Source organism: Salmo trutta, chromosome 15 (assembly GCF_901001165.1).
Source record: "Salmo trutta chromosome 15, fSalTru1.1, whole genome shotgun sequence".
NCBI lineage: Eukaryota > Metazoa > Chordata > Actinopteri > Salmoniformes > Salmonidae > Salmo > Salmo trutta.
The window spans coordinates 62,066,391-62,090,505 of NC_042971.1; the positions used below are offsets into that span (position 1 = coordinate 62,066,391).

General features: G+C 42.8%; 1 protein-coding gene across 1 annotated transcript in view; it reads right to left on the reverse strand.

The window, feature by feature from the left end:
- Window positions 1–15,880, reverse strand: part of LOC115149514 (lysophosphatidic acid receptor 1) — a 73,291-nt gene extending 57,411 nt beyond the window's left edge. The window contains exon 1 of the mRNA XM_029692446.1: window positions 15,550–15,880. The gene's annotated coding sequence lies outside the window, so the exon portion shown is untranslated. The remainder of the gene's footprint in view (window positions 1–15,549) is intronic.
- Between the last annotated feature and the right edge of the window lie 8,235 nt (window positions 15,881–24,115).

The window sequence follows — 24,115 nt, forward strand, 5'->3', positions numbered from 1 at the left end:
GTTACACCATAGGTTTCACCACTGCACCATAGGTTACTAATCAAAAGAGAACAATGGCACTCAGAATTTAGGCTTGTGCCTAAAACCTGCAAATTCAGACAAATAAAGAGGTTTAATGGGTTCATTTTTCTATGTTTTTTAAAATTGTTTATTGCATCGGGGATAGCGTACACAGAGGTTTTGTCTTTTACAGCCTTCTTCAGTGTTACAAGATACCATTTTAATTACTTAAAAACAGCATTTGTAAAGAACTACAGATGAACAGCAGGTGGTTATAATCATGGTTTACTCCCATCAGCCAATCAGGGACGTGGCCCCTCTGGTCTACCTGTACACAAATTAGTCACAAAGAGATAGATAATTCTAGGTTATGGGAGCAGGCTTGAAAGGCAACTCCAGCTGTACATTAATCTAATTACATCACATAAATTCATGAGATAGCCCACCACAAAGGACATTAGGCAAAGCCGTTCATAGACATGTGGTGCCAACTCATAAGCCATATGCAAAATCTGATACGGACAGTGTTCTTATACTGTATAACGGTCTACATGTGGCTTATAGGAAGGAGGTGAAATCAAATTATTCCTTTAAACCGTGTGGAGATACATACTTTTTTTGTATATTCACATTGCTTCTCTTTGGAGTAAATTGTTGTCATACTCACCTCTACGTGGTGAATTAACTTTTTCAATCCCTTTTTCATTCATGTCTCGCACACCAGACAAATATGTTCATCTGATAATCACTGAGCTATGTTACACCGTAGGTTACACCATACGAGGGACAGATCAGTTAGTTGTTTTGGAAAGTGTGTTGTTTTTAAAAGTGTATGGGAAAGTTTCTTAGTAGCTAGCTAACTTTTTTAGTTTGGATCCCACGACGCAGTTGGCATCAGTTGCTGGGACTGCTAGTCTCTGTTCAGGGATCCGGCCGACCAAGGCTGGGTCTGAGGAGTTATTTGGCGTGGCAGCTAGCCTAGCTGATAGCTAGCCTAGCTGATAGCTAGCCTAGCTGATAGCGCTGATAGCTAGCCTGATAGCTATCAGCTAGGCTAGCTATCAGCTAGGCTAGCTGCCTATCAAGCTAGCAGAGTTTCTTGAGGGCTTAAACGCAGCCCGGGAACGCAGTTAACAACTGTGTTTGGGACCACGGATTATCCCGCGTTTGTGGCTGCCTAGAACCTTGCTGTTTGTGGTTTTCAATCTTCCCTGTGACCTGCCCTGTCTGGAACTGAAATGATCTCTGAGAAATTGAAGATGGACCACAGGAAAATTGAGGTGGAGCGCGCCCACAGCACTGGAAAACCCACCACCGGCCCAGGTGACAGGTCCAGGCCAATTGTGGTCAAGTTCCTGAGGTTCAAGGACCAGGTACATGTTCTGGAAAGAGCTAAGAACTTGAGAGGAACGTATATCTTCCTCAACCAAGGCTATCCTGAAGCTGTGGCCAGAAGAGGAAAGAACTGATCCCAGACATGAAAACTGCCAGAGCGCGTGGGGACATTGCTTACATCCACTATGACAGGCTCATTGTCCACCCTCCCTCCCAGAAGCCTGCAAGTAATGAGATAGCCAAGTCTATGGGCTTGTAGCTTCAACCCCGAAGCGCGCACACACACACACACACACACACACACACACACACACACACACACACACACACACACACACACACACACCAACTGATTAATGGACTGCTGAATGTAAAAATGTTTTATCTTGCTTTGTTTGCTCTTTTACATATTATGTCTATCTCTAGTAAGCTACCCATGAAAGGGTTGAAAATATAATTTTTTTATTTAACCTTTATTTAGTTTTGTATATGTAGCCTTAAAAATAAGGTTAATGAAATCATTAACTTGCTAACGTCAGATAACATTCATATATTAGCCATTTCTGAGTGTAATGGCTGTCATAGAGAGGGGACCAAAGCGCAGCGTGTTGATTGCTCATGATGAATATTTATTTTTAACTCAGAACACTAAAGAAAAATAAACAAAGACAAAACGAAAGCGCACAGTTCTGTCAGGTACAAAAGACTAAACAGTAAACAACTACCCACAAACACAGGTGGGAAAAAACTCTACTTAAGTATGATCTCCAATTAGAGACAACGAGGACCAGCTGCCTCTAATTTGGAGATCATCCCAAAAAACAACAACATAGAAATATAAAACTAGATCCTAAACATAGATATACAAAACATAGAAAAACACTAAACATCCCCTGTCACGCCCTGACCTACTCTACCATAGAAAATAACATCTTACTATGGTCAGGACGTGACACTGAGACTCACTTAGATATTTCATTTGATGATACAGCAGTAACAATACAAGGATTTAACATTTATAGAAGAGACAGAAATGCTTATGGGGGAGATGTTGCTGTATATATTCAGAGCCATATCCCTGTAATGCTTAGAGAAGATCTCATGTCAAGTGTTATTGGAGTGTTGTGGTTGCAGGTTCACTTTGCACATCTAAAGCCTTTTCTTTTGGGGTGTTACTATAGGCCACCAAGCGCTAACAGTCAGTATATAAATAATATGTGTGAAATGCTTGATATTGATGTAAACAAAAAAATTCTTTGGGACCTTTATATTGACTGATTTTCCTCAAGCTGTATGCTCAATAGGAAGCGTCTCACTGTAACCAGTGCCTGTAATCTGGTTCAGGTTATTAATCAACATACCAGGGTGTTTACAAACACTACAGGAACAAGATCATCCACATGTATCGATCACATGTTTACTAATACTGTAGAACTTTGTTCTAAAGCTGTATCTGTACCCATTGGCTGCAGTGATCACAATTTAGTGGCTATATCCAGGAAAGCCAAAGTTCCAACAGCTGGGCCTTAAATAGTGTATAAGAGATCATACAAAAGATGTTGCTGTGACTCTTATGTGGATGGTGTTAAACATATTTGTTGGTCTGATGTGATTAATGAGGAGCATCCAGACGCTGCACTTGATGAATTTATGAAAATGATTCTTCCAATTATTGATGAACATGCACCTGTTAAGAAACTGACTGTTAGAACTGTTAAGGCTCCATGGATTGATGAGGAATTTAAAAACTGTATGGTTGAAAGAGATGGGGCAAAAGGAGTGGCTAATAAGTCTGGCTGCACATCTGACTGGCTGACTTTATGAAATTATGTGACTAAACTCAACAAAAAGAAGAAGAAACTGTATTATCAAGCCAAGATCAATGATATAAAGAAAAATGGAGAAAAAAAACTTCAGAGTTCATTAAATATAATTATGGGCAGAAAGACAAATTCAACTCTATCTTTCATCGAGTCAGATGGCTTATTCATCACAAAACCATTTAATGTTGCCAATTATTTTAATAATTACTTAAATGGAAAAGTGGGCAAACTTAGGTAGGGAATGCCAACAACGAATAGTGAGCCTTCATATTCGTGCATAAAAAAACTAATATTGAAAGAAAATAATTGCAAGTTGGAATTTTGTCAAGTTAGTGTGGGAGAGGTGGAAAAGTTATTGTTGTCGATCAATAATGACAAATTGACAACTTAGATAGAGAGAAGTTACTGAGGATGGTAGCTGACTCTATAGCCACTCCTGCCTGTCATATTTTTAATCTGAGCCTAGAGGAAAGTCTTAGTCCTCAGGCCTGGAGGGAAGCCAAAGTCATTCCGCTCCCCAAGAGTGATAAAGCGGCCTTTACTGGTTCTAACAGCAGACCTATCAGCTTGCTGCCAGCTCTTAGAAAACTTGGAAAAGTTTAGTTTGACCAAATACAATGCCATTTCTCTGTAAACAAATGAACAACAGACTTTCAGCATGCTTATAGAGAACGACACTCAACATACTGCACTGACACAAATGACTGATGATTGGTTGAAAGAAATGGATAATTAGAAGATAGTGAGATATGTACTGTTAGATTTCAGTGCAGCCTTTGATATTATTGACCATAACTTGTTGTTGAAAAAACGTATGTGTTATGGCTTTTCAACCTCTGCCATGTCGTGGATTCAGTGCTACCTAATAGAACTCAAAGGGTTTCCTTTAATGGAAGCTTCTCTAATGTCAAACATGTGAACTGTGGTGTACCGCTGGGCAGCTCTTTAGGCCCTCTTTTCTTTTTTTTTACCAATGACCTCCACTGGCATTAAACAAACCATGTGTGTCCATCTATGCTGATGATTCAACCATATATACATCAGCAACCACAGCTAATGAAGTCACTGAAACCCTTAACAAAGAGTTGCAGTTTGTTTTGGGATGAGTGGCCAGTAATAAACTGGTCCTGAACATCTCTAAAACTAAGAGCATTGTATTTGGTACAAATCAATCCCTATGTTCTAGACCTCAGCTGAATCTGGTAATGAATGGTGTGGCTGTTGAACAAGTTGAGGAGACTAAATTACTTGGTGTTACCTTAGATTGTAAACTGTCACGGTCAAAACATATATATTCAATGGTTGTAAAGATGGGGATAGGTCTGGCATAATAAAGAGATGCTCTGCTTTTTTGACACCACACTCCACAAAGCAAGTCCTGCAGGCTCTAGTTTTGTCTTATCTTGATTATTGTCCAGTCGTGTGGTCGAGTGCTGCAAGAAAGACCTAGTTAAACTGCAGCTGGTCCAGAACAGAGCAGCACGTCTTGCCCTTCATTGTAATCAGAGGGCTGATATAAATACAATGCATGCCAGTCTCTCTTGGCTAAGAGTTGAGGAGAGACTGACTGCATCACTTCTTCTCTTTATAAGAAACATTAATGTGTTAAATCCCAAATTGTTTGCATAGTCAAGTTACACACAGCTCTGACACACACACTTACCCCACCAGACATGCCACCAGGGGTCTTTTCACAGTCCACAAATCCAGAACAAATTCAAGAAAGCATCCAGTATTATATAGAGCCATTATTGCACACAACTCCATTCCATCTCATATTGTACAAATGAACAGCAACACCTCACGGCACAATGCCTCTCCTCTATTTCAAATCAAATCAAATGTTATTGGTCACATACACATGGTTAGCAGATGTTATTGCGAGTGTAGTGAAATGTTTGTGGTGTAGCGAAATGCTTGATAGTTTGTGTGTATGTATTGATATGTAGGCGACGTGTGCCTTTTTTCATATATAGTTCTGTCCTTGAGCTGTTCTTGTCTATTAATGTTCTGTATTATGTCATGTTTCATGTTTTGTGTGGACCCCAGGAATACCAAATACCCAATACGAGCAGCAGCTACAGAAAAATGGATCTTGCACATGCACAGAAATCTTTACCTTTAGCCACGGCAAATCAGGTTTCCAGAAAATCCGTAATGTGTAGTGGACCTCCACAAAAAATAAAACAAACGTAAACAGTTAGCACCAGCAGTGATCATACCTCACAAGTTCTGGTCCTTTGTGCAGAAAAGACCGGTTGGTTCCCATCATTAAAGTCTGAGAACAGAACAGTGAGCGTTTGTTACCCTAGCTGTTCACATCATGTCTCCATTTACTATAATCTGACTCCTCCCTCTCTCCTCCTCCTCTCCTCCCTCTCTCCTCCTACTCTCCTCCCTCTCTCCTCCTCTCCTCCTCCTCTCCTCCCTCTCTCCTCCTCCTCTCCTCCCTCTCTCCTCCTCCCTCTCCTTCCGAAAGTTAGCTAGTTCTGTGTAGTTAATACTGCTGAAGGGATGAAAACTACTTCCATGTGGCATTCTGGTTCCTCTTTTACTCTCCCCCTTTTCTCTCCCCCTTCCCTCTCTCCTTGTTTCACTCTTTCTCTCTCCACAGCTGCCTTGAACCTTACTACTCAGGGGGAGAGGAGGGAGGGAGGAATGCAGGCTCAGAACCTCTGGCAGATCAATAACAGACACACAGGGGGGGACAGCCAGGCTCTCTCAGTGGGAAAATTCTCTCTCTCTCTCTCTCTCTCTCTCGCAATCTCTCAGGTTTTTTTTATTTAACCTTTATTTATACAGGATGTCGCATTGTGGTGAGAAGACCATTTAACAAGGGAGACTTCTCGCTCTCTATTCTCCGTCTTTCTCTCTCCCCCTCCCCCCTTCTCTCCTCTATAGATCTCTTTAACACATTGCAGGACCCAGGCCCTGGTCTTCTGGTGTCGGCACCGAGAGCTCTGAGGCTCTGAGGGCGTCTTAAGATAATAAGGACCATCTCTGGGTGAGGCTTTGTTGTACCCACAGTGCATCTGGTCAGCAGCTCCAATTCATCTAACTCTAACCCAACATGTGCTGCTGTCAGAAGACAAACAGCATATCGAATGAGAAGAGCTAGCCTGGGTAGTAAGCATCAGTCTGTTTGTGCTAACATTTCACTCATTGACACTTCACGCCAAATTGTTTGGTACAAGAAGTGGAATGTTAGCACAAAATAGGTCTGGGTTTCAGGCTAGAGAACATCTGAGGACCACATATACAACACTTCTCTTTTCTTTAATTCATCACACTGATTCAGCAAAAATGTATGAGCATACTATGTTTCATACTCTCTGACTGCATACTATGTTTCATACTCTCTGACTGCATACTATGTTTCATACTCTCTGACTGCATACTATGTTTCATACTCTCTGACTGCATACTATGTTTCATACTCTCTGACTGCATACTATGTTTCATACTCTCTGACTGCATACTATGTTTCATACTCTCTGACTGCATACTATGTTTCATACTCTCTGACTGCATACTATGTTTCATACTCTCTGACTGCATACTATGTTTTATACTCTCTGACTGCATACTATGTTTCATACTCTCTGACTGCATACTATGTTTCATACTCTCTGACTGCATACTATGTTTCATATTCTCTGACTGCATACTATGTTTTATACTCTCTGACTGCATACTATGTTTTATACTCTCTGACTGCATACTATGTTTCATACTCTCTGACTGCATACTATGTTTTATACTCTCTGACTGCATACTATGTTTCATACTCTCTGACTGCATACTATGTTTCATACTCTCTGACTGCATACTATGTTGTATACTCTCTTACTGCATACTATGTTTTATACTCTCTGACTGCATACTATGACTAAAGTGACTAAATTAAATTAATATGTGATCCAATTAATTGAAAAATTCTGCGTATGTGGGTCAGAACTTTAAAAATGTCTTTGTATTCACCACAGGAGGTTGGTGACACCTTAATTGGGGAGGACGGGCTCGTGGTAATGACTGGAGCGGAATCAGTGGAATGGTATCAAATACATCAAACACATGGTTTCCATGGTTTCCAGGTGTTTGATGCCATTCCATTTGCTCCGTTCCGGCCATTATTATGAGCCGTTATTCCCCTCAGCAGCCTCCACTGGTATTCACCATTTTGGATTTTTCAGATATGCAATGAACATGTTGCCGAGTAAAGAATCATTGATCCTGGCCCATCGTATCTACTGTAAAAGCTTATTGCTGATCTTTGATCGTCATTACAGTAACCACAGCCTCCACGGAGATCCCACACTTTTACTACATTTGACTCAAATCGAACTAGAAAAAAAGCACGTTCTCTGAAGATAATAAAGTAGGCCTATTGAATGACGCTGTGTGATTCTGAACCATGCATCATCATCCCTGGTTACCCCGGACAACAACAGAGGTACTCTGAAACATGTGACTCTGACTCTGATGTACATCATTTCCTTGGTGATGCAATCTGTTTCATACAGGGACAAAAACCTGACGCGTCACAAGATTAATTAGAAATTCACACTAAAATAAAAACTTGTGGTTAAGAATATCTGCCTTGGTGAGACTTTTAACATTAATTAATAATAGTCGATAATAATGGTTAAAGTCATTTCCACTTCCTGTACATATTGGATTCAGCTATGTTGTATGTGCTTCATTGGTTTATTAATAACTTTTCATGTTCAAAATGGTGCACTCTCCTCAAACAATAACTTGGTATTCTTTCACTGTAATAGCTACTGTAAATTGGACAGTGCAGTTAGACTAACAAGAATTTAGTCTTTCTGCCAATATCAGATATGTCTATGTCCTGGGAAATGTTCTTGTTACTTACAACCTCATGATAATCACATTAGCCTACGTTAGCTCAACCGTCCTGTGGAAGGCACACCGATCCCGAAGAAGTTAATTAATCTAACTGCACTGTCCAATTTACAGCTATGGCTGAGTTGTTATTGGGTCTGCTATAGATTGAAATATAACTGTTCCCAGGTCTGCATGTATAGGTTGGCTGGCTATGGGGGGTATTTAAGACACCACGAGACACCATTCCTACAGTGTGATGGGCTTCACACGTGGAAAAAAAGTCAGCCCTGGGTGTGAGCAGGAAGGGCTGGGGCTGGGGTATAGGGCTGAGATGGGGGTATAGATCTGAGGCTGGGGTATAGGCCTGGGGCTGGGGTGTAGGGCTGGGGCTGAGGCTGGGGTACAGGCCTGGGGCTGGGGTGGAGGGCTGGGGCTGAGGCTGGGGTACAGGCCTGGGGCTGGGGTGGAGGGCTGGGGCTGAGGCTGGGGTATAGGGCTGAGATGGGGGTATAGATCTGAGGCTGGGATATAGGGCTGAGATGGGGGTATAGATCTGAGGCTGGGATGTAGGGCTGAGATGGGGGTATAGATCTGAGGCTGGGGTACAGGCCTGGGGCTGGGGTGGAGGGCTGGGGCTGAGGCTGGGGTACAGGCCTGGGGCTGGGGTGTTGAGCTGGGGCTGAGGCTGGGGTTTAGGGCTGTGGCTGGGGTATAGGGCTGGCTCTGAGGCTGGGGTATAGGGCTGGAGATATGGTTTAGGGGTACAGGGCTGGGGCTGGGGTATAGGGCTGGGGTTTAGGGCTGGGGCTAGGGTATAGGGCTGAGGCTGGGGTATAGGGCTGGCTCTGAGGCTGGGGTACAGGGCTGGGGCTGGGGTATAGGGCTGGGTTAGGGTTTAGGGCTGGGGTAAAGGGCGGGGACTGCGGATGGGTATAGGGCTGACTATAGGACTAAGGTATAGGGCTGGGTTATAGGGCTAAGGTATAGGGCTAAGGTAAAGGGATGGGGTATAGGGCTGGGTTATAGGGCTAAGGTATAGGGCTCGGCCTGGGCTATAGGGCTGGGTTATAGAGCTAAGGTATAGGGCTGGGTTATAGGGCTAAGGTATAGGGCTGGGTTATAGGGCTAAGGTATAGGGCTGGGCCTGGGGTATAGGGCTGGGGTATAGGGCTAAGGCATAGGGCTGGGTTATAGGGCTAAGGTATAGGGCTGGGCCTGGGGTATAGGGCTGGGATATAGGGCTGGGGCTGAGGTATAGGGCTGGGGTTTAGGGCTGTGGTATAGGGCTGGGATATAGGGCTAAGGTATAGGGCTTTGGTATAGGGCTGGGGTATAGGGCTGGGGTATAGGGCTGGGGTATAGGGCTGGGATATAGGGCTGGGGCTGGGGTATAGGGCTAAGGTATAGGGCTTTGGTATAGGGCTGGGTATAGGGCTAAGGTATAGGGCTTTGGTATAGGGCTGGGGTATAGGGCTAAGGTATAGGGCTGGGGCTGGGGTAAAGGGTTGGGATATAGGGCTAAGGTATAGGGCTGGGGCTGGGGTATAGGGCTGGGATATAGGGCTGGGGCTGGGGTATAGGGCTAAGGTATAGGGCTGGGGCATAGGGCTAAGGTATAGGGCTGGGGTATAGGGCTAAGGTATAGGGCTAAGGTATATTTTATTTTTTTATTTATTTTTTATTTCACCTTCATTTAACCAGGTAGGCCAATTGAGAACAAGTTCTCATTTACAACTGCGACCTGGCCACGATGAAGGAAAGCAGTGCGACAATAACAACAACACAGAGTTGCACATGGGATAAACAAACGTACAGTCAATAACACAATAGAACAATCTGTGTACAGTGTGTGCAAATGAAGTAAGGAGGTAAGACAGGAAATAGGCCATAGTAGCGAAGTTATTACAATATAGCAAATTAACACTGGAGTGATAGATGTGCAGATGAAGATGTGCAAGTAGAAATACTGGTGTGCAAAAGAGCAGAAAAACAAAAACAAATATGGGGATGAGGAAGGTAGTTGGTTGGATGGGCTGGGTACAGCTGCAGCGATCGTTAAGCTGTTTTGACAGCTGACGCTTAGAGTTAGAGAGGAAGATATTAGTCTCCAACAGTGACTTTTGCAGTTCGTTCCAGTCATTGGCAGCAGAGAACTTGAAGGAAAGGCGGCCAAAGGAGGAATTGGCTTTGGGGGTGACCAGTGAAATATACCTACTGTAGTGCGTGCTACGTGTGGGTGCTGCTATGGTGACCAGTGAGCTGAGATAAGGCGGGGCTTTACCTAGCAAAGACTTATAGATGACCTGGAGCCAGTGGGTTTAGCGATGAATATGAAGCGAGGGCAAGCCAACGAGAGCATACAGGTTGCAGTGGTGGGTGGTATATGGGGCTTTGGTGACAAAACGGATGACACTGTGATAGACTGCATCCAATTTGCTGAGTAGAGTGTTGGAGGCTATTTTATAAATGACATCGCCAAAGTCAAGGATCGGTAGGATAGTCAGCTTTACGAGGGTATGTTTGGCAGCGTTAGTGAAGTAGGCTTTGTTGAGAAATAGGAAGCAGATTCTAAATTTAATTTTGGATTGGAGATGCTTAATATGAGTCTGGAAGGAGAGTTTACAGTCTAACCAGACACCTAGGTATTTATAGTTGTCCACAGGGGCTGGGGCTGGGGAATAGGGCTGGGGTATAGGACTGGGGTATAGGGCTGGGGTATAGGGCTGGGGTATAGGGCTGGGGTATAGGGCTGGGGAATAGGGCTGGGGTATAGGGCTGGGGTATAGGGCTGGGGTATAGGGCTGGGGTATAGGGCTTGGGAATAGGGCTGGGGTATAGGACTGGGGTATAGGGCTGGGGTATAGGCCTGGGGTATAGTGCTGAGGTATAGGGCTGTGGCTGAGGCTGGGTAAAGGGCTGGGCTATAGAACTGGGGTATAGGACTGAGGCTTTGGTATAGGGCTGGGATATAGGCCTGGGGTATAGTGCTGGGGTATAGGGCTGGGGCTGAGGCTGGGGTATATGGATAGGGTTTAGGGAAGGGGATGGGGTGTAGGGCTGGGGATAGGGATGTTGCTGAGGCTGGGGCTGAAGTATAGGGCTGTTGCTAGGGTTTAGGGTTGAGGCTGGGGCAGGGGTATTTGGCTGTGGCTGAAGTATAGGGCTGGGGCTAGGGTTTACGCTTGGGTATAGGGCTGGGGCTGATGTATATTGATGGGGGTGGTGTTGTGGTAGGTGCAGGGCATGGGAATGCAGGACAGGCAAGGGCGGGACAGGGCGGTGCAGGATAGGGCAGGCCAGGACAGAGCAGTACAGGACAGGCCAAGGCGGTGCAGGACAGGGCAGGGCAGGACAGGACAGGGCGATGCAGGACAGGACAGGGCAAGACAGGCCAAGGCGGTGCAGGGCAGGACAGAGTGGTGCAGGGCAGAATGGTGCAGGGCAAGGCAGGACAGGGTGGTTTAGGGCAGGCCAGGGCAGTGCAGGGTAAGGTAGGACAGGGCGGTGCAGGACAGGACAGGGCGGTGCAGGGCATGACAGGACAGGGCGGTGCAGGGCATGATAGGACAGGGCAGGGCATGACAGGACAGGGCGCTGCAGGGCATGACAGGACAAGGCGGTGCAGAACAGGGCGGAGCAGGGCATGACAGGGCATTGGAAGGGTGGTACACCACTCAGATCTCTCCTGTCTGGTCTACACCACACCTGACTCGCTGGTTGGTGCAGGCTCTTCTTATCTGATTAGTTTTAACACTAATGACACCACCAGCCATCAGTATCAGTGCTGACCGTTTGTCACATTTAGATACGCCACGTTCAAAACATCTGGGATCTCAGAAATCTTAGGCTTTCAACTTCAGTGCGTTCAAGACAACTGGGAACTCTGGGGGAAAAAATTGCTCAGACGGAGAAAAATTGTTTTGAAAGGTTTTCCAACTTGGAATTCCAAGTCGGAAACTTTGGCATCTTTTCGGAGCTCCTAGTTTCCGACCAGAAGATTCCTGACGTCATGATTTGACCTCATTTTTCTTCAAGTTCTCAGTTGTCTTGACCCCTTAAGTCCCAAATGGCACCCTTTTCCCCACACTTCGTACTGTTTTGGACCAAAGCACTATAAAGGAAAACAAACAAGGTGACTTCAATCAACCTCTCACCTCATGTCTCACGTCCCTGTTATGCTGATGCCCATTGTGTTTACATGGTGAAGCTCATACCAGGGCCTTCATACCAGGGCCTTCTTACCAGGGCCTTCTTACCAGAGGCCTTCTTACCAGAGGCCTTCTTACCAGAGGCCTTATTGGCTGAGTTTGTTTTGGTCATATCAGAACATGAATCTGTATAATTACGCACATCAAGGTATTATACAGTATGAGTGTACATAATAACTATGATCTCAATGTCCAAGGTAATCCTCTGGTTGACCGTGTCTACAGCATCTCACAGAGCACAACACCGTGTTAAAACCGGAGTGAGTTCAGTACAAAACGTTACAAAAAGTCCTCAGCACAGGTCAAACCAGTGAACACAGCCCTCAGAGTCTCAGACCCACAATGTCATTTCAACGTGCATAATTTGGTCATATTTGGTTGAGACATTGATCAATGAGATTACAACTTCTATTCACCCACTCAAAAAGACAGCCAAAAGTTAGTTGAATTTCCAATGTGTTATCACTGCTCTTTCAACCATTTAAAAGCACAGCGAAGTTCAAAGGTCAAATGGGAACACAATGTGTGTTATCACTGTGCTTCATCTAATAGCGGAACCAACGGACCTGGATTACAGTTGAGATTAATAGCACACGGTGCAGGTGATCAGTGCTGTTCCAGATTCTGTGCGGATTATTACAGCAATTGAGAAGATCTCCACAGACCTGTGACGACCTAGGCATGCCATCTAGACCTGTGACGACCTACGCATGCCATCTAGACCTGTGACGACCTAGGCATGCCATCTAGACCTGTGACGACCTAGGCATGCCATCTAGACCTGTGACGACCTAGGCATGCCATCTTCACCTGTGACGACCTAGGCATGCCATCTAGACCTGTGACGACCTAGACATGCCATCTTCACCTGTGACGACCTACGCATGCCATCTTGACCTGTGACGACCTAGGCATGCCATCTAGACCTGTGACGACCTAGGCATGCCATCTAGACCTGTGACGACCTAGGCACGCCATCTAGACCTGTGACGACCTAGGCATGCCATCTTGACCTGTGACGACCTAGGCATGCCATCTTGACCTGTGACGACCTAGGCATGCCATCTTGACCTGTGACGACCTAGGCATGCCATCTAGACCTGTGACGACCTACGCATGCCATCTAGACCTGTGACGACCTACGCACGCCATCTTGAACATGTACGCTTTCTATGATTACATAAGAAGACATTTATAGTTACAGTAACCTCAAAATGTGGCCATGGATGTGTTACTAATTTTAAGGGTGAACGTTACATTAGTTTGTAAGATAGCCTTAACTTTAGACTAATTACTGTATTATAACATTTATATTGAATTGTGTTTGGTTGTCAATACAACCAGATATCAACATTTAAAGGAGATGTGTCTCTGATTGGATTGTTCCATCTGAGCCACTGACTGAGTCTGGCTTACATTCCAGTTTGTTTACAAATTAATAATTTATATGTTGAATTCACATCTCCATCTCAACCAAAAATCAAAAATTAAAGAATAGGACTAAATCAAATCAAAATGTGGATGCTTTTTTAAATAATGTTTGATTTGAATTAGTCCTATTATTTAACCTTTGACTTCTATGGGCTAAATCAAGGGTCACAAAGAGTAATTCTTGTTAGTCTTAAAAAAATCTACTTTGAAACAAATGAATACATGGTTATGGGCTTAACAAAAAGAAGACACCTGTAACATGTCAGACATAGAGTTAAAATGTATAAAATGTTGAGTTTGCATCCCAATATTACACTTTATATACCTCACAGAAGACTGAAATATAACAAAACGATTTGACATAGAAACACAAGATTTTCTCTGTTGTTTATTAATTATGTAAAATATGAATAACATTCCATCCCTGAGGTCAATAGGACATTTGACTGCAGGAAATGGCTGCCTTTGATGTTTGGTTGAGCTGGAGACGTGAATTCAACATGTAAATGATTAATTTGTAGATAAACTGGAATTAAAGCCAGACTCAGTCAGAGGCTCAGACGGAACTATCCAATCAGAAGATATCCAATCAGACGGAACTATCCAATCAGAAGATACATCTCCTTTAAATGTTGATATCTGGTTGTGTTGACAACCAAACACAATTCAATATCACTAAATATCATGACATTTATAATCAATCAGAGCATGAAACCATAGGCCTATTGTATTGTCTATTTCACAGTTGAATTCTGGGAAGGATTTAAACAACAGCTGTTGATGACTTTGTAAACGCTACAGGCCTAAAAAAAAAAGCATCTTTAAATATATATGATAAATAAAGTATAGTCACATTTCATTTGCTCTATTAAACAACTTTCGAACAACATCAATAGGAAATGTTAATCGATTTCGTTTTTAAGTGAAGATCTCTCAACAATCATTCTCACCATAGCACTTGGTAATAGTCGGCGACAACTATTATACATAATCAGGGCTTGGCTTGGTTAAAAACCCTGAATGGGAGACCACGGGTAGCTGTAAGCAGATCCATTTTTTGTATAGTGGATATAACATTGAAGATCTAACATTGTTTTTATAAGGTACAAATTCAACATATTTTATACAAGGTTTGTCTATGTTAACATTTGGTTACCATGATAACATAATCCTGTGGTTGAAATTTGACCCTCAATTATAAACTCCAATGTATTTTTTTCATGAATACTCTATGTTGACAAATTACATTGAAACAACGTTTATTCAACCAGTTTGTGTCCAGTGGGGAGGTAGAGTATACTAAGGCATAGTAGACCTTGCCAAAACACAGGACGAATATTTGATGACTATCGATATGTGCCGGCCAAAGTTTAAGCAAAGGACTCCAATAATCTGTATAAAACTACAGGACAGCATAGAGCCTGGATGAATACATCAACTAGGTGTTTAATTCTGAATAATGAGATTTTAGACAATATGGATACAGAGAAAGTGAGAACAGAAAGAGAGAGAGAGAACAGAGAGATCCTAAAGAGAAAGAGAAAGAGAGAGAGAGAGAGAGAGAGAGAGAGGCGGAATGTCATCGAAGAAAAAGGGGGAAAAACTGCCCAAAACGATCGATGTTGCAATGCAACACATACTGTAGCTAAAATGTATTCCCATTTTCCAAAGCCCACGTTTCATCATATGTAATGCTCTGTCATTATGTTTTCTAGTGGAAAAAAACTAAGATGAATTAATGAAACTAATGGCAAAGTTAACGGTTTTATGAGGCACCGCTGCTCAGTCGCGTTGGCGCAACAATGTATACTGATTCAGCCGCACACAGTCTCCAGTCCTGCGCGTAACATACCTATTACATTTAAACATTTAAATTCATCAGAAATCTAAATTATACTTACAGTTGTTCCTTCTCAGCGATATTTCGAAAATGTTGCTTGAACCTCAAAAATATATTATTTCGGAGTGCCTACCTAAAATCCCCCCCCCAAAAAGTGAATTCCGTTATTTCAGGTCGTCCGTCAGAATCGCATGTGTTGATTCTTCCAATCCAAGCAAATGGTAAGTAATCTTTTAATTTTACAGTCCATGAAGAGAAGTGTGTTTTTGTTTATTTCTGATTGAATAGTTCCCGAGGGCTCCGTCTCTCTCTCTTCTCTCGTGTCTCACAGAGCCCTGTGTGCCACTCGACAGAACGGGACCACTGTCTGCACATGACGTCACACACACTACACACACGATTTTTTTTTCTTGAGTGCGTAATTGAAAACACATTTTTCAGAGACTTGTAAAGAGAGAGAGAGAGAGAGAGAGAGAGAGAGAGAGAGAGCTAGATAGACAGAACACAATTATTCTTTACCAATTAGATTCCTATATTTTCTACTTTAATAATACTGAACAAAAATATAAACACAACTTGCAACAATTTAAAAGATTTTACTGAGTTACTGTTCATATATAGAAATCAGTCAATTTAAATGAATTCATTAAGTCCTAATCTATGGATTTCACATGACTGGGAATACAGATCTGCATCTGTTGGTCACAGATACCTTAAAAAAAAGATTGGGGCGTGGATCAGAAAACCAGTCAGTACCTGAGTTGATCAGGCTGTTGATTGTGGCCTGTGGAATGTTGTCCCAATCCTCTTCAATGGCTGTGCGAAGTTGCTGGATATTGGTGGGAACTGGAACACGCTGTCATACACGTCGATCCAGAGCATCCCAAACATGTTCAATGGGTGGCATGTCTGGTGAGTATGCAGGCCATGGAAGAAGCGGATGAATGGAATGACAATGGGCCTCAGGATCTCGTCACGGTATCTCTGTGCATCAATAAAATGCAATTATGTTCGTGGTCCATAGCTTATGCCAAGGGGCACTCTGTTCACAACGTTGACATCAGCAAACTGCTCACCCACACGACGCCACACACGCAGTCTGTGGTTGTGAGGCTGGTTGGAATTACGGACAAATTCTCTAAAACAACGTTGGAGACGGCTTTAGGTAGAGAAATGAACATTCAATTATCTGGCAACAGCTCTGGTGGACATTCCTGTAGTCAGCATGCCAATTGCACGCTCCCTCAAAACTTGATAAGTCTGTGCCATTGTGTTGTATGACAAAATTGCACATTTTAGAGTGGACTTTTATTGTCCCCAGCACAAGGTGCACCTGTGTAATGATCATCCTGTTTAATCAGCTTCTTGATATGCCACACCTATCAGGTGGATGGATTATCTTGGCAAAGGAAAAGTGCTCACTAACAGGGATGTAAAGAAATTTGTGCAAAACATTTTAGAAAAATACAATTTTTTGTGCGTATTTTTTTGTGTTTGTTTTTGTGTTTGTTTTTTTATTTTTGTTTTTGTGCGTATGTTTTATTTCAGCTGAAACATGAAACATGGGACCAACACTTTACATGTTGCTTTCATATTTTTGTTCAGTGTAGTTTTGTTTTTCTCTGGCAGAACTGTTGTACATGTAGGACACTTTATTTAATATATGAATACATTGCCATATTTTCCCTTTAAGTAAGCAGGTTACAACAAAGTTTAATATTTCCCGAAATGGCCTGATGGTTTCTACCTCCAACAGTACAGTAATACCTAATGCTTGTGTTTCTAGCTCCAACAGTACAGTAATATATAATGCTGGTGTTTCTACCTCCAACAGTACAGTAATATATAATGCTTGTGTTTCTAGCTCCAACAGTACAGTAATATATAATGCTTGTGTTTCATCCAAGATGGAGCAGGGGCGAAAATCTGATATCAACTTTGGAGGGGACAATTACATGAAATTTTCTCAAGAGCAATTCCTGAGGGGGACACCAAAAGTAGTGCTGTAACACATAGCCTACATTGTAATATGGTAAATGTATATTGAGGAACCAAAGAAATAAGGTTTTTGCCGTACTCCTAACTACCGGTACCCAAAACTACACAACTAATCACAACAGCAATACCATTGCCTTTAACAAATCTTAGTTCAGTCACCAGTTTAAGTTGAGAGTGGGGGTATCCATGGCATTTTCCAATTATGTTCCTGTTTTACATGTCAAAAAATTGAGAACCTTTCATAATGTTGCCAAACAAAGACTCAACAAACTTACGTGAGACTCCCTGTCTCTGCCAGTCTGTCCCTGCATATCTGTCCCCAACTCTGCTGTCTGTGTGCCATCTGTTGCCTGCTCTGCCTAATGACATCATTGTGAAACATTTCCATTAGAATTTCATTTCTTTCTTATGAACATTTTATCAACTAGTCTTTGAGATATTAGGCTACTAGGGTTCTTACTATGCGTTTTGGTGTATTGAAAAATACTCTGATGTCCGTCTTTTATTTTTCTGCCATTTTTCTACCTGGCTGGCTGGCTGGCTACACACACAGTGTGTACGTTATTTACAGTAGGAGATGGGCTTCTATCATCTTCAATCATTCTATTTGGGCTTCGATCTAAAAGGTAGCTAGCAAATGTGAAACGGATTAAAATGACAAGAGTTGACAGCTGTATGAGTTCACCATTTACACAACATATGCTGCAACCTTTTGTAATTGTAATAGTTTGTTTCATATTGGCTGGCTTCCAACAATAGCTGAATTTGCAAAGCTAGCGAGCACCAATTCCATTTCAGTGGTGTTTGCTATAATCTTTGCTACCCGGGTTAAATAAAGGTGAAATAAATAAAAGTTCCCTTGCGACAATTTAGCTTTTGCAACGAGACCATTAAATATATTTAAGACAATGGTAGAAGAGAGTGTAGTTCTGTTCAGTTTGGATTTCAGTTTATCGCTAACCTTATCACAGGGACTTTGAAGCACTAACTTACATCATCTGCATGCTGATCTTGGAATAAATTGACGATAGCAAAGATTCCATCTTTGACGACGCCACATAAAGTACTATAAGGTACTAGCTAGCTTAATAGTTAATATTTGCGCGCTAGCTCTGCATATCCAGCTAGTGTGTGTGCGCGGTTGACTGGATTAACCTCACGTCAGTTATGTGCATTGAGTGCCTTTCAGACAGTAGATACGACCCCTCTGTTACCTTGCCAACTAAGGAACTGGCAGTGGATCAAAACATTGTGAGGCAAAGGGTGGGGGGGTTGCAATCTTTTGAAACTTAAAAACGCGCTATTAAGTGTCTATAATCAGCACAATTGCTTTCATTGCGTATTATTAATATTATTTAAATTACATAGTTATGTTTCAGTGATATATTGGGGGGGACAAATCATATTTTTCCCAGGATGGGGGGGTCGTGTCCCCCCCGTCCCCCCCGGGATTTCCGCCCCTGAGATGGAGTAGCAGTCAGACGTCTTTTGTCCTCGTCTTGTCGTGTCCCGTGTATATATCTTTTTATATCTTTTTCTTCGCAAATCTTTTTTATATTTTTTCTAAAACTCAACTTCAAAATACTCTCCTGCAACCCGCCTCACCCAATGTGGTGCAGATCTGTTTTTTTCTAAAGTATTATTCACCTCGAATTCGGAATCCCCCAACAGAATCTAGCCAGCTCACTAGCTACCAGCTATCAGTCAGCTAACCACTGCTAGAGGTCATCAGCAAACCTTTAGCTCAGAAAGCTCTCGCCAGTTTGTACAACACGACTCAAACCAGAGCATACCAGACCTATTTTCTCTCCATATCCCTGGATAGCTAGCTGCTATCCAAGTACTGGCTAACGTCGGTCCGGGAGCAAGCACCAATTAGCCCATGATTATAGACTGATCATTACTTTGTCAGTGGGCAAACGTACAAAATCAGCAGGGGATCAAATACTTTTTACCCTCACTGTAGGTGTCTGGTTAGACTGTAAACTCTCCTTCCAGACTCACATCAAACATCTCCAATCCAAAGTTAAATCTAGAATCGGGTTCCTATTTCACCAAAAAGCATCCTTCACTCATGCTGCCAAACATACCCTCGTAAAACTGACTATCCTACTGATCCTCGACTTCGGCGATGTAATTTACAAAATAGCCTCCAACACTCTACTCAACAAATTGGATCCAGTCTATCACAGTGCCATCCGTTTTGTCACCAAAGCCCCATATACTACCCACCACTGCGAATTGTATGCTCTTGTTGGCTGGCCCTCGCTTCATACTCGTCGCCAAACCCACTGGCTCCAGGTCATCTACAAGTCTCTGCTAGGTAAAGCCCTGCCTTATCTCAGCTCACTGGTCACCATAGCAGCACCCACCCGTAGCACGCGCTCCAGCAGGTAAATCTCACTGGTCACCCCCAAAGCCAATTCTTCCTTTGGCCGCCTCTCCTTCCAGTTCTCTGCTGCCAATGACTGGAAAAAACTGCAAAAATCACTAAAGCTGGAGACTCTTACCTCCCTCTCTAGCTTTAAGCACCAGCTGTCAGAGCAGCTCACAGATCATTGCACCTGTACATAGGTCATCTGTAAATAGCCCACCCAACTACCTCATCCCCATACTATCTTGCTCCTTTGCACCCCAGTATCTCTACTTGCGCATTCATCTTCTGCACATTCTACCATCACAGTGTTTAATTTCTATATTGTAATTACTTCGCCACCATGGCCTATTTATTGCCTTACCTCTCTTATCCTACCTCATTTGCACATGCTGTATATATATTTTTTTCTACTGTATTATAAATTGTATGTTTGTTTATTCCATGTGTAACTCTGTGTTGTTGTATGTGTCAAACTGCTTTGCTTTATCTAGGCCAGGTCGCAGTTGCATATGAGAACTTGTTCTCAACTAGCCGACCTGGTTAAATAAAGGACTTGTTCTCAACTACCCGACCTGGTTAAATAAAGGACTTGTTCTCAACTAGCCGACCTGGTTAAATAAAGGACTTGTTCTCAACTAGCCGACCTGGTTAAATAAAGGTGAAATAAAAAAATAAAAAAATGTTTCTAGCTCCAACAGTACAGTAATATCTAACAATACAAAACAATACACGCAAATCACCAAAAATTAAATAAAGGATTTAAGATAATATAGAAATATTAGAACGAGCAATGTCAGAGTTCATTATATAAATATATATATATGTATATTATGCTGTGTATTATGGACAGTATATGAATAGAAAAGGTGTGTACAGCAGGAGTTAAAGAAGACGAACCATGACTAGAATACAGTATACACACTGAGTAAACCAAACTTTATGAATTCCCATTTTGCCCTCTGAACAGCCTCATGGACTCTACAAGGTGTCGAAAGCATTCCATAGGGATGCTGTCCCGTGTTGACTCGAATGCTTCCCACAGTTTTGTCATGTTGGCTGAATGTCCTTTGGGTGGTGGTCCATTCTTGACACACATGGACAACTGTTGAGCAGCGTTTCTTGACACAAACCAGTGCACCTGGAACCTGCTACTATACCCTGTTCAAAGGCATGTAAATATGTTGTCTTGGCCATTCACCCTCTGAATGGCACACATACACAATCCATGTCTCAATTGTCTTAAGGCTTAACAATCCTTCTTTAACCTGTCTCCTCCCCTTCATCTACACTGATTTGAAGTGGATTTAACAAATGTCATCAATAAGTGATCATAGCTTTCACCTGGATTCACCTGGTCAGTCTAAGTCACGAGCAGGTGTTCTTAATGTTTTGTATATCAGTACGCAACAGTATGTAAATAAATAAATAATACAGATAAATAAAGTGACCAGAAGATGATGACTGGATTAGGGGATTATAATAATACTATCAGTATTAATAATAATTAAATCACATGACCTAATGACAGGGAAGTACCGAGTCAATGTGCAGAGGTACGAGTCAGTTGAGGTAATATGTACTTGTAGGTTGGGGTAAAAGTGACTAGGCAATCAGGATAGATAATAAACAGAGTAGCAGCAGCGAATGTGAATAGTGTGTGTGTCCATGTGTGCTTGTGTGTGTGTGTGTGTGTGTGTGTGTGTGTGTGTGTGTGTGTGTGTGTGTGTGTGTGTGTGTGTGTGTGTGTGTAGTTAGAGTCCAGTGAGTGTACATAGAGCCAATAAAATAACGATGATTTTAAAGGGGTCAATGAATAGCCATTTACATTTTTTATTTTTTATTTTCATTTCACCTTTATTTAACCAGGTAGGCCAGTTGAGAACAAGTTCTCATTTACAACTGTGATCTGGCCACGATAAAGCAAAGCGACAAAAAACAACAACACAGAGTTACACATAAACAAACATACAGTCAATAACACAATATAAATATATATATACAGTGTGTGCAAATGAAGTAAGGAGGTAAGGCAATAAATAGGCCCTAGTAGCGAAGTTATTACAATATAGCCAATGTACACTGGAGTGATAGATGTGCAGATGATGATGTGCAAGTAGAAATACTGGTGTGCAAAGGAGCAAAAAATTAGGTAGGTGGGAGGAGGTGCTCTTATTCTCCATGGACTTTGTCCCAGAACTTTTTGGAGTTTGTGCTACAAGTGCAAATTTTTGTTTGAAAAAGCTGCCCTTTGCTTTCCTAACTGCCTGTGTATATTGGTTCCTAACTTCCCTGAAAAGTTGCATATCGCTGGGGCTATTCGATGCTAACGCAGTCCGCAACAGGATGTTTTTGTGCTGGTCAAGGGCAGTCAAGTCTGGAGAGAACCAAGGGCTATATCTATACTTAGTTCTAAAAAAATGTAATGGGGCATGCTTATTTAAAATGTTGAGGAAAGCACTTTTAAAGAATAACCAGGCATCCTCTACTGACAGAATGAGGTCAATATCCTTCCAGGATACCCGGGCCAGGTGGATTAGAAAGGCCTGCTCACTGAAGTGTTTTAGGGAGCATTTGACAGTGATGAGGGGTGGTCGTTTGACCGCGGACCCATTACGGATGCAGGCAAAGAGGCAGTGGTTGCTGAGACCCTTTTTGAAGACAGCATTGGTGTATTTAGAGGGCAGGTTGGTCAGGATGATATCTATGAAGGTGCCCGTGTTTACGGATTTAGGGTTGTACCTGGTAGGTTCCTTGATAATTTGTGTGAGATTGAGGGGTTCTAGCTTAGTTTGTAGGACGGCCGGGGTGTTAAGCATGACAGTACGAACTCTGAAGATAAATGGGGAGCAATTCATTCACATATGGTGTACAGGGCACAGCTTGGGGCTGAGGGGGGTCATTAGCAAGCGGCAACAGTGAGAGAGTTCTTCCTGGAAAGGTGTATTTTTAAAAGTAGAAGCTCGAACTGTTTTGGCACAGACCTTGATAGCATGACAGAACTCTGCAGGCTGTCTCTGCAGTAAATTTCAACTCCGCCCCCTTTGGCAGTTCTATCTTGCCGGAAAATGTTGTAGTTGGGGATGGAAATTTCAGAATTTTTGGTGGCCTTCTTAAGCCAGGATTCAGACATGGCCAGGACATCAGGGTTGGTGGAGTGTGCTAAAGAAGCGAATTAAACAAACTTAGGGAGGTGGCTTCTCATGTTAACATGCATGAAACCAAGGCTTTTATGGTTACAGAAGTCAACAAATGATAGCACCTGGGGAATAGGATTGGAACTGGGGGCTACATGGCCTGGGTTAACATCTACATCACCAGAGGAACAGAGGAGGAGTAGAATAAGGGTACGGCTAAAGGCTGTAAGAACTGGTTGTCTAGTGCGTTCGGAACAGAGAATAAAAGCAGCAGATTTTGGGCTTGGTAGAATAGATTCATGGTATAATGTACAGACAAGCGTATGATAGGATGTGAGTACTGTGGAGGTAAACCTAGGCTTTGAGTGATGATGAGAGAGGTTTTGTCTCTGGAGGCACCAGTTAAGCCAGGTGAGGTCTCTGCATATGTATGGGGTGGGACAAAAGAGCTATCTAAAGCATGTTGAGCGGGACTGAGGGCTCTACAGTGAAATAAAACAATAAGAACTAGCCAAGACAGCAGTAGACAAGGCATATTGACATTAGAGAGAGGCATAAAGCAATCACAAGTGTTGATCAGGAGAGCTAAGACAACAACGGGTAAATGGCGATGAATGGGCAGAGCGGGTCAGTTAAGTACATACAGGACCTGAGTTCGAGGCTGGGGCCGACAGGTAAACAAATAAAATGAGGTACCGTGTTATTGAAACAGTCCAGGGGGCATCAGCTGTTTAGTGATCATAGGGTCAAAAGAGCAGCAATAGGTGAGTCAGGGTGCTGTTCGGTAGTCACCACTACGCTAGGTGAGCAGAATAGCCTGTTGAGACCACATCAGGCGGTCAGTTGTGTTAGATCAGCGGGGCTCCGTGTCGACAAAGGGTCCAGGCCAATTGGCAAAAGAGGTATTGTAGCCCTAGAATTAGCTGGTGGACCTCTTTGGCTAGCCGGGAGATGGGCTTAGCTCGAGGCTAGCTCCAGGCTAGCTGGTGCTTGCTTCGGGACAGAGACGTTAGCCAGGAGTAGCCACTCGGGATAGCAGCTAGCTAGCTGCGATGATCCGGTGAAAAAGTTCAGAGCTTGCGGTTGGAATCTGGAGATGAGGTAGAGAAAAAGCAGTT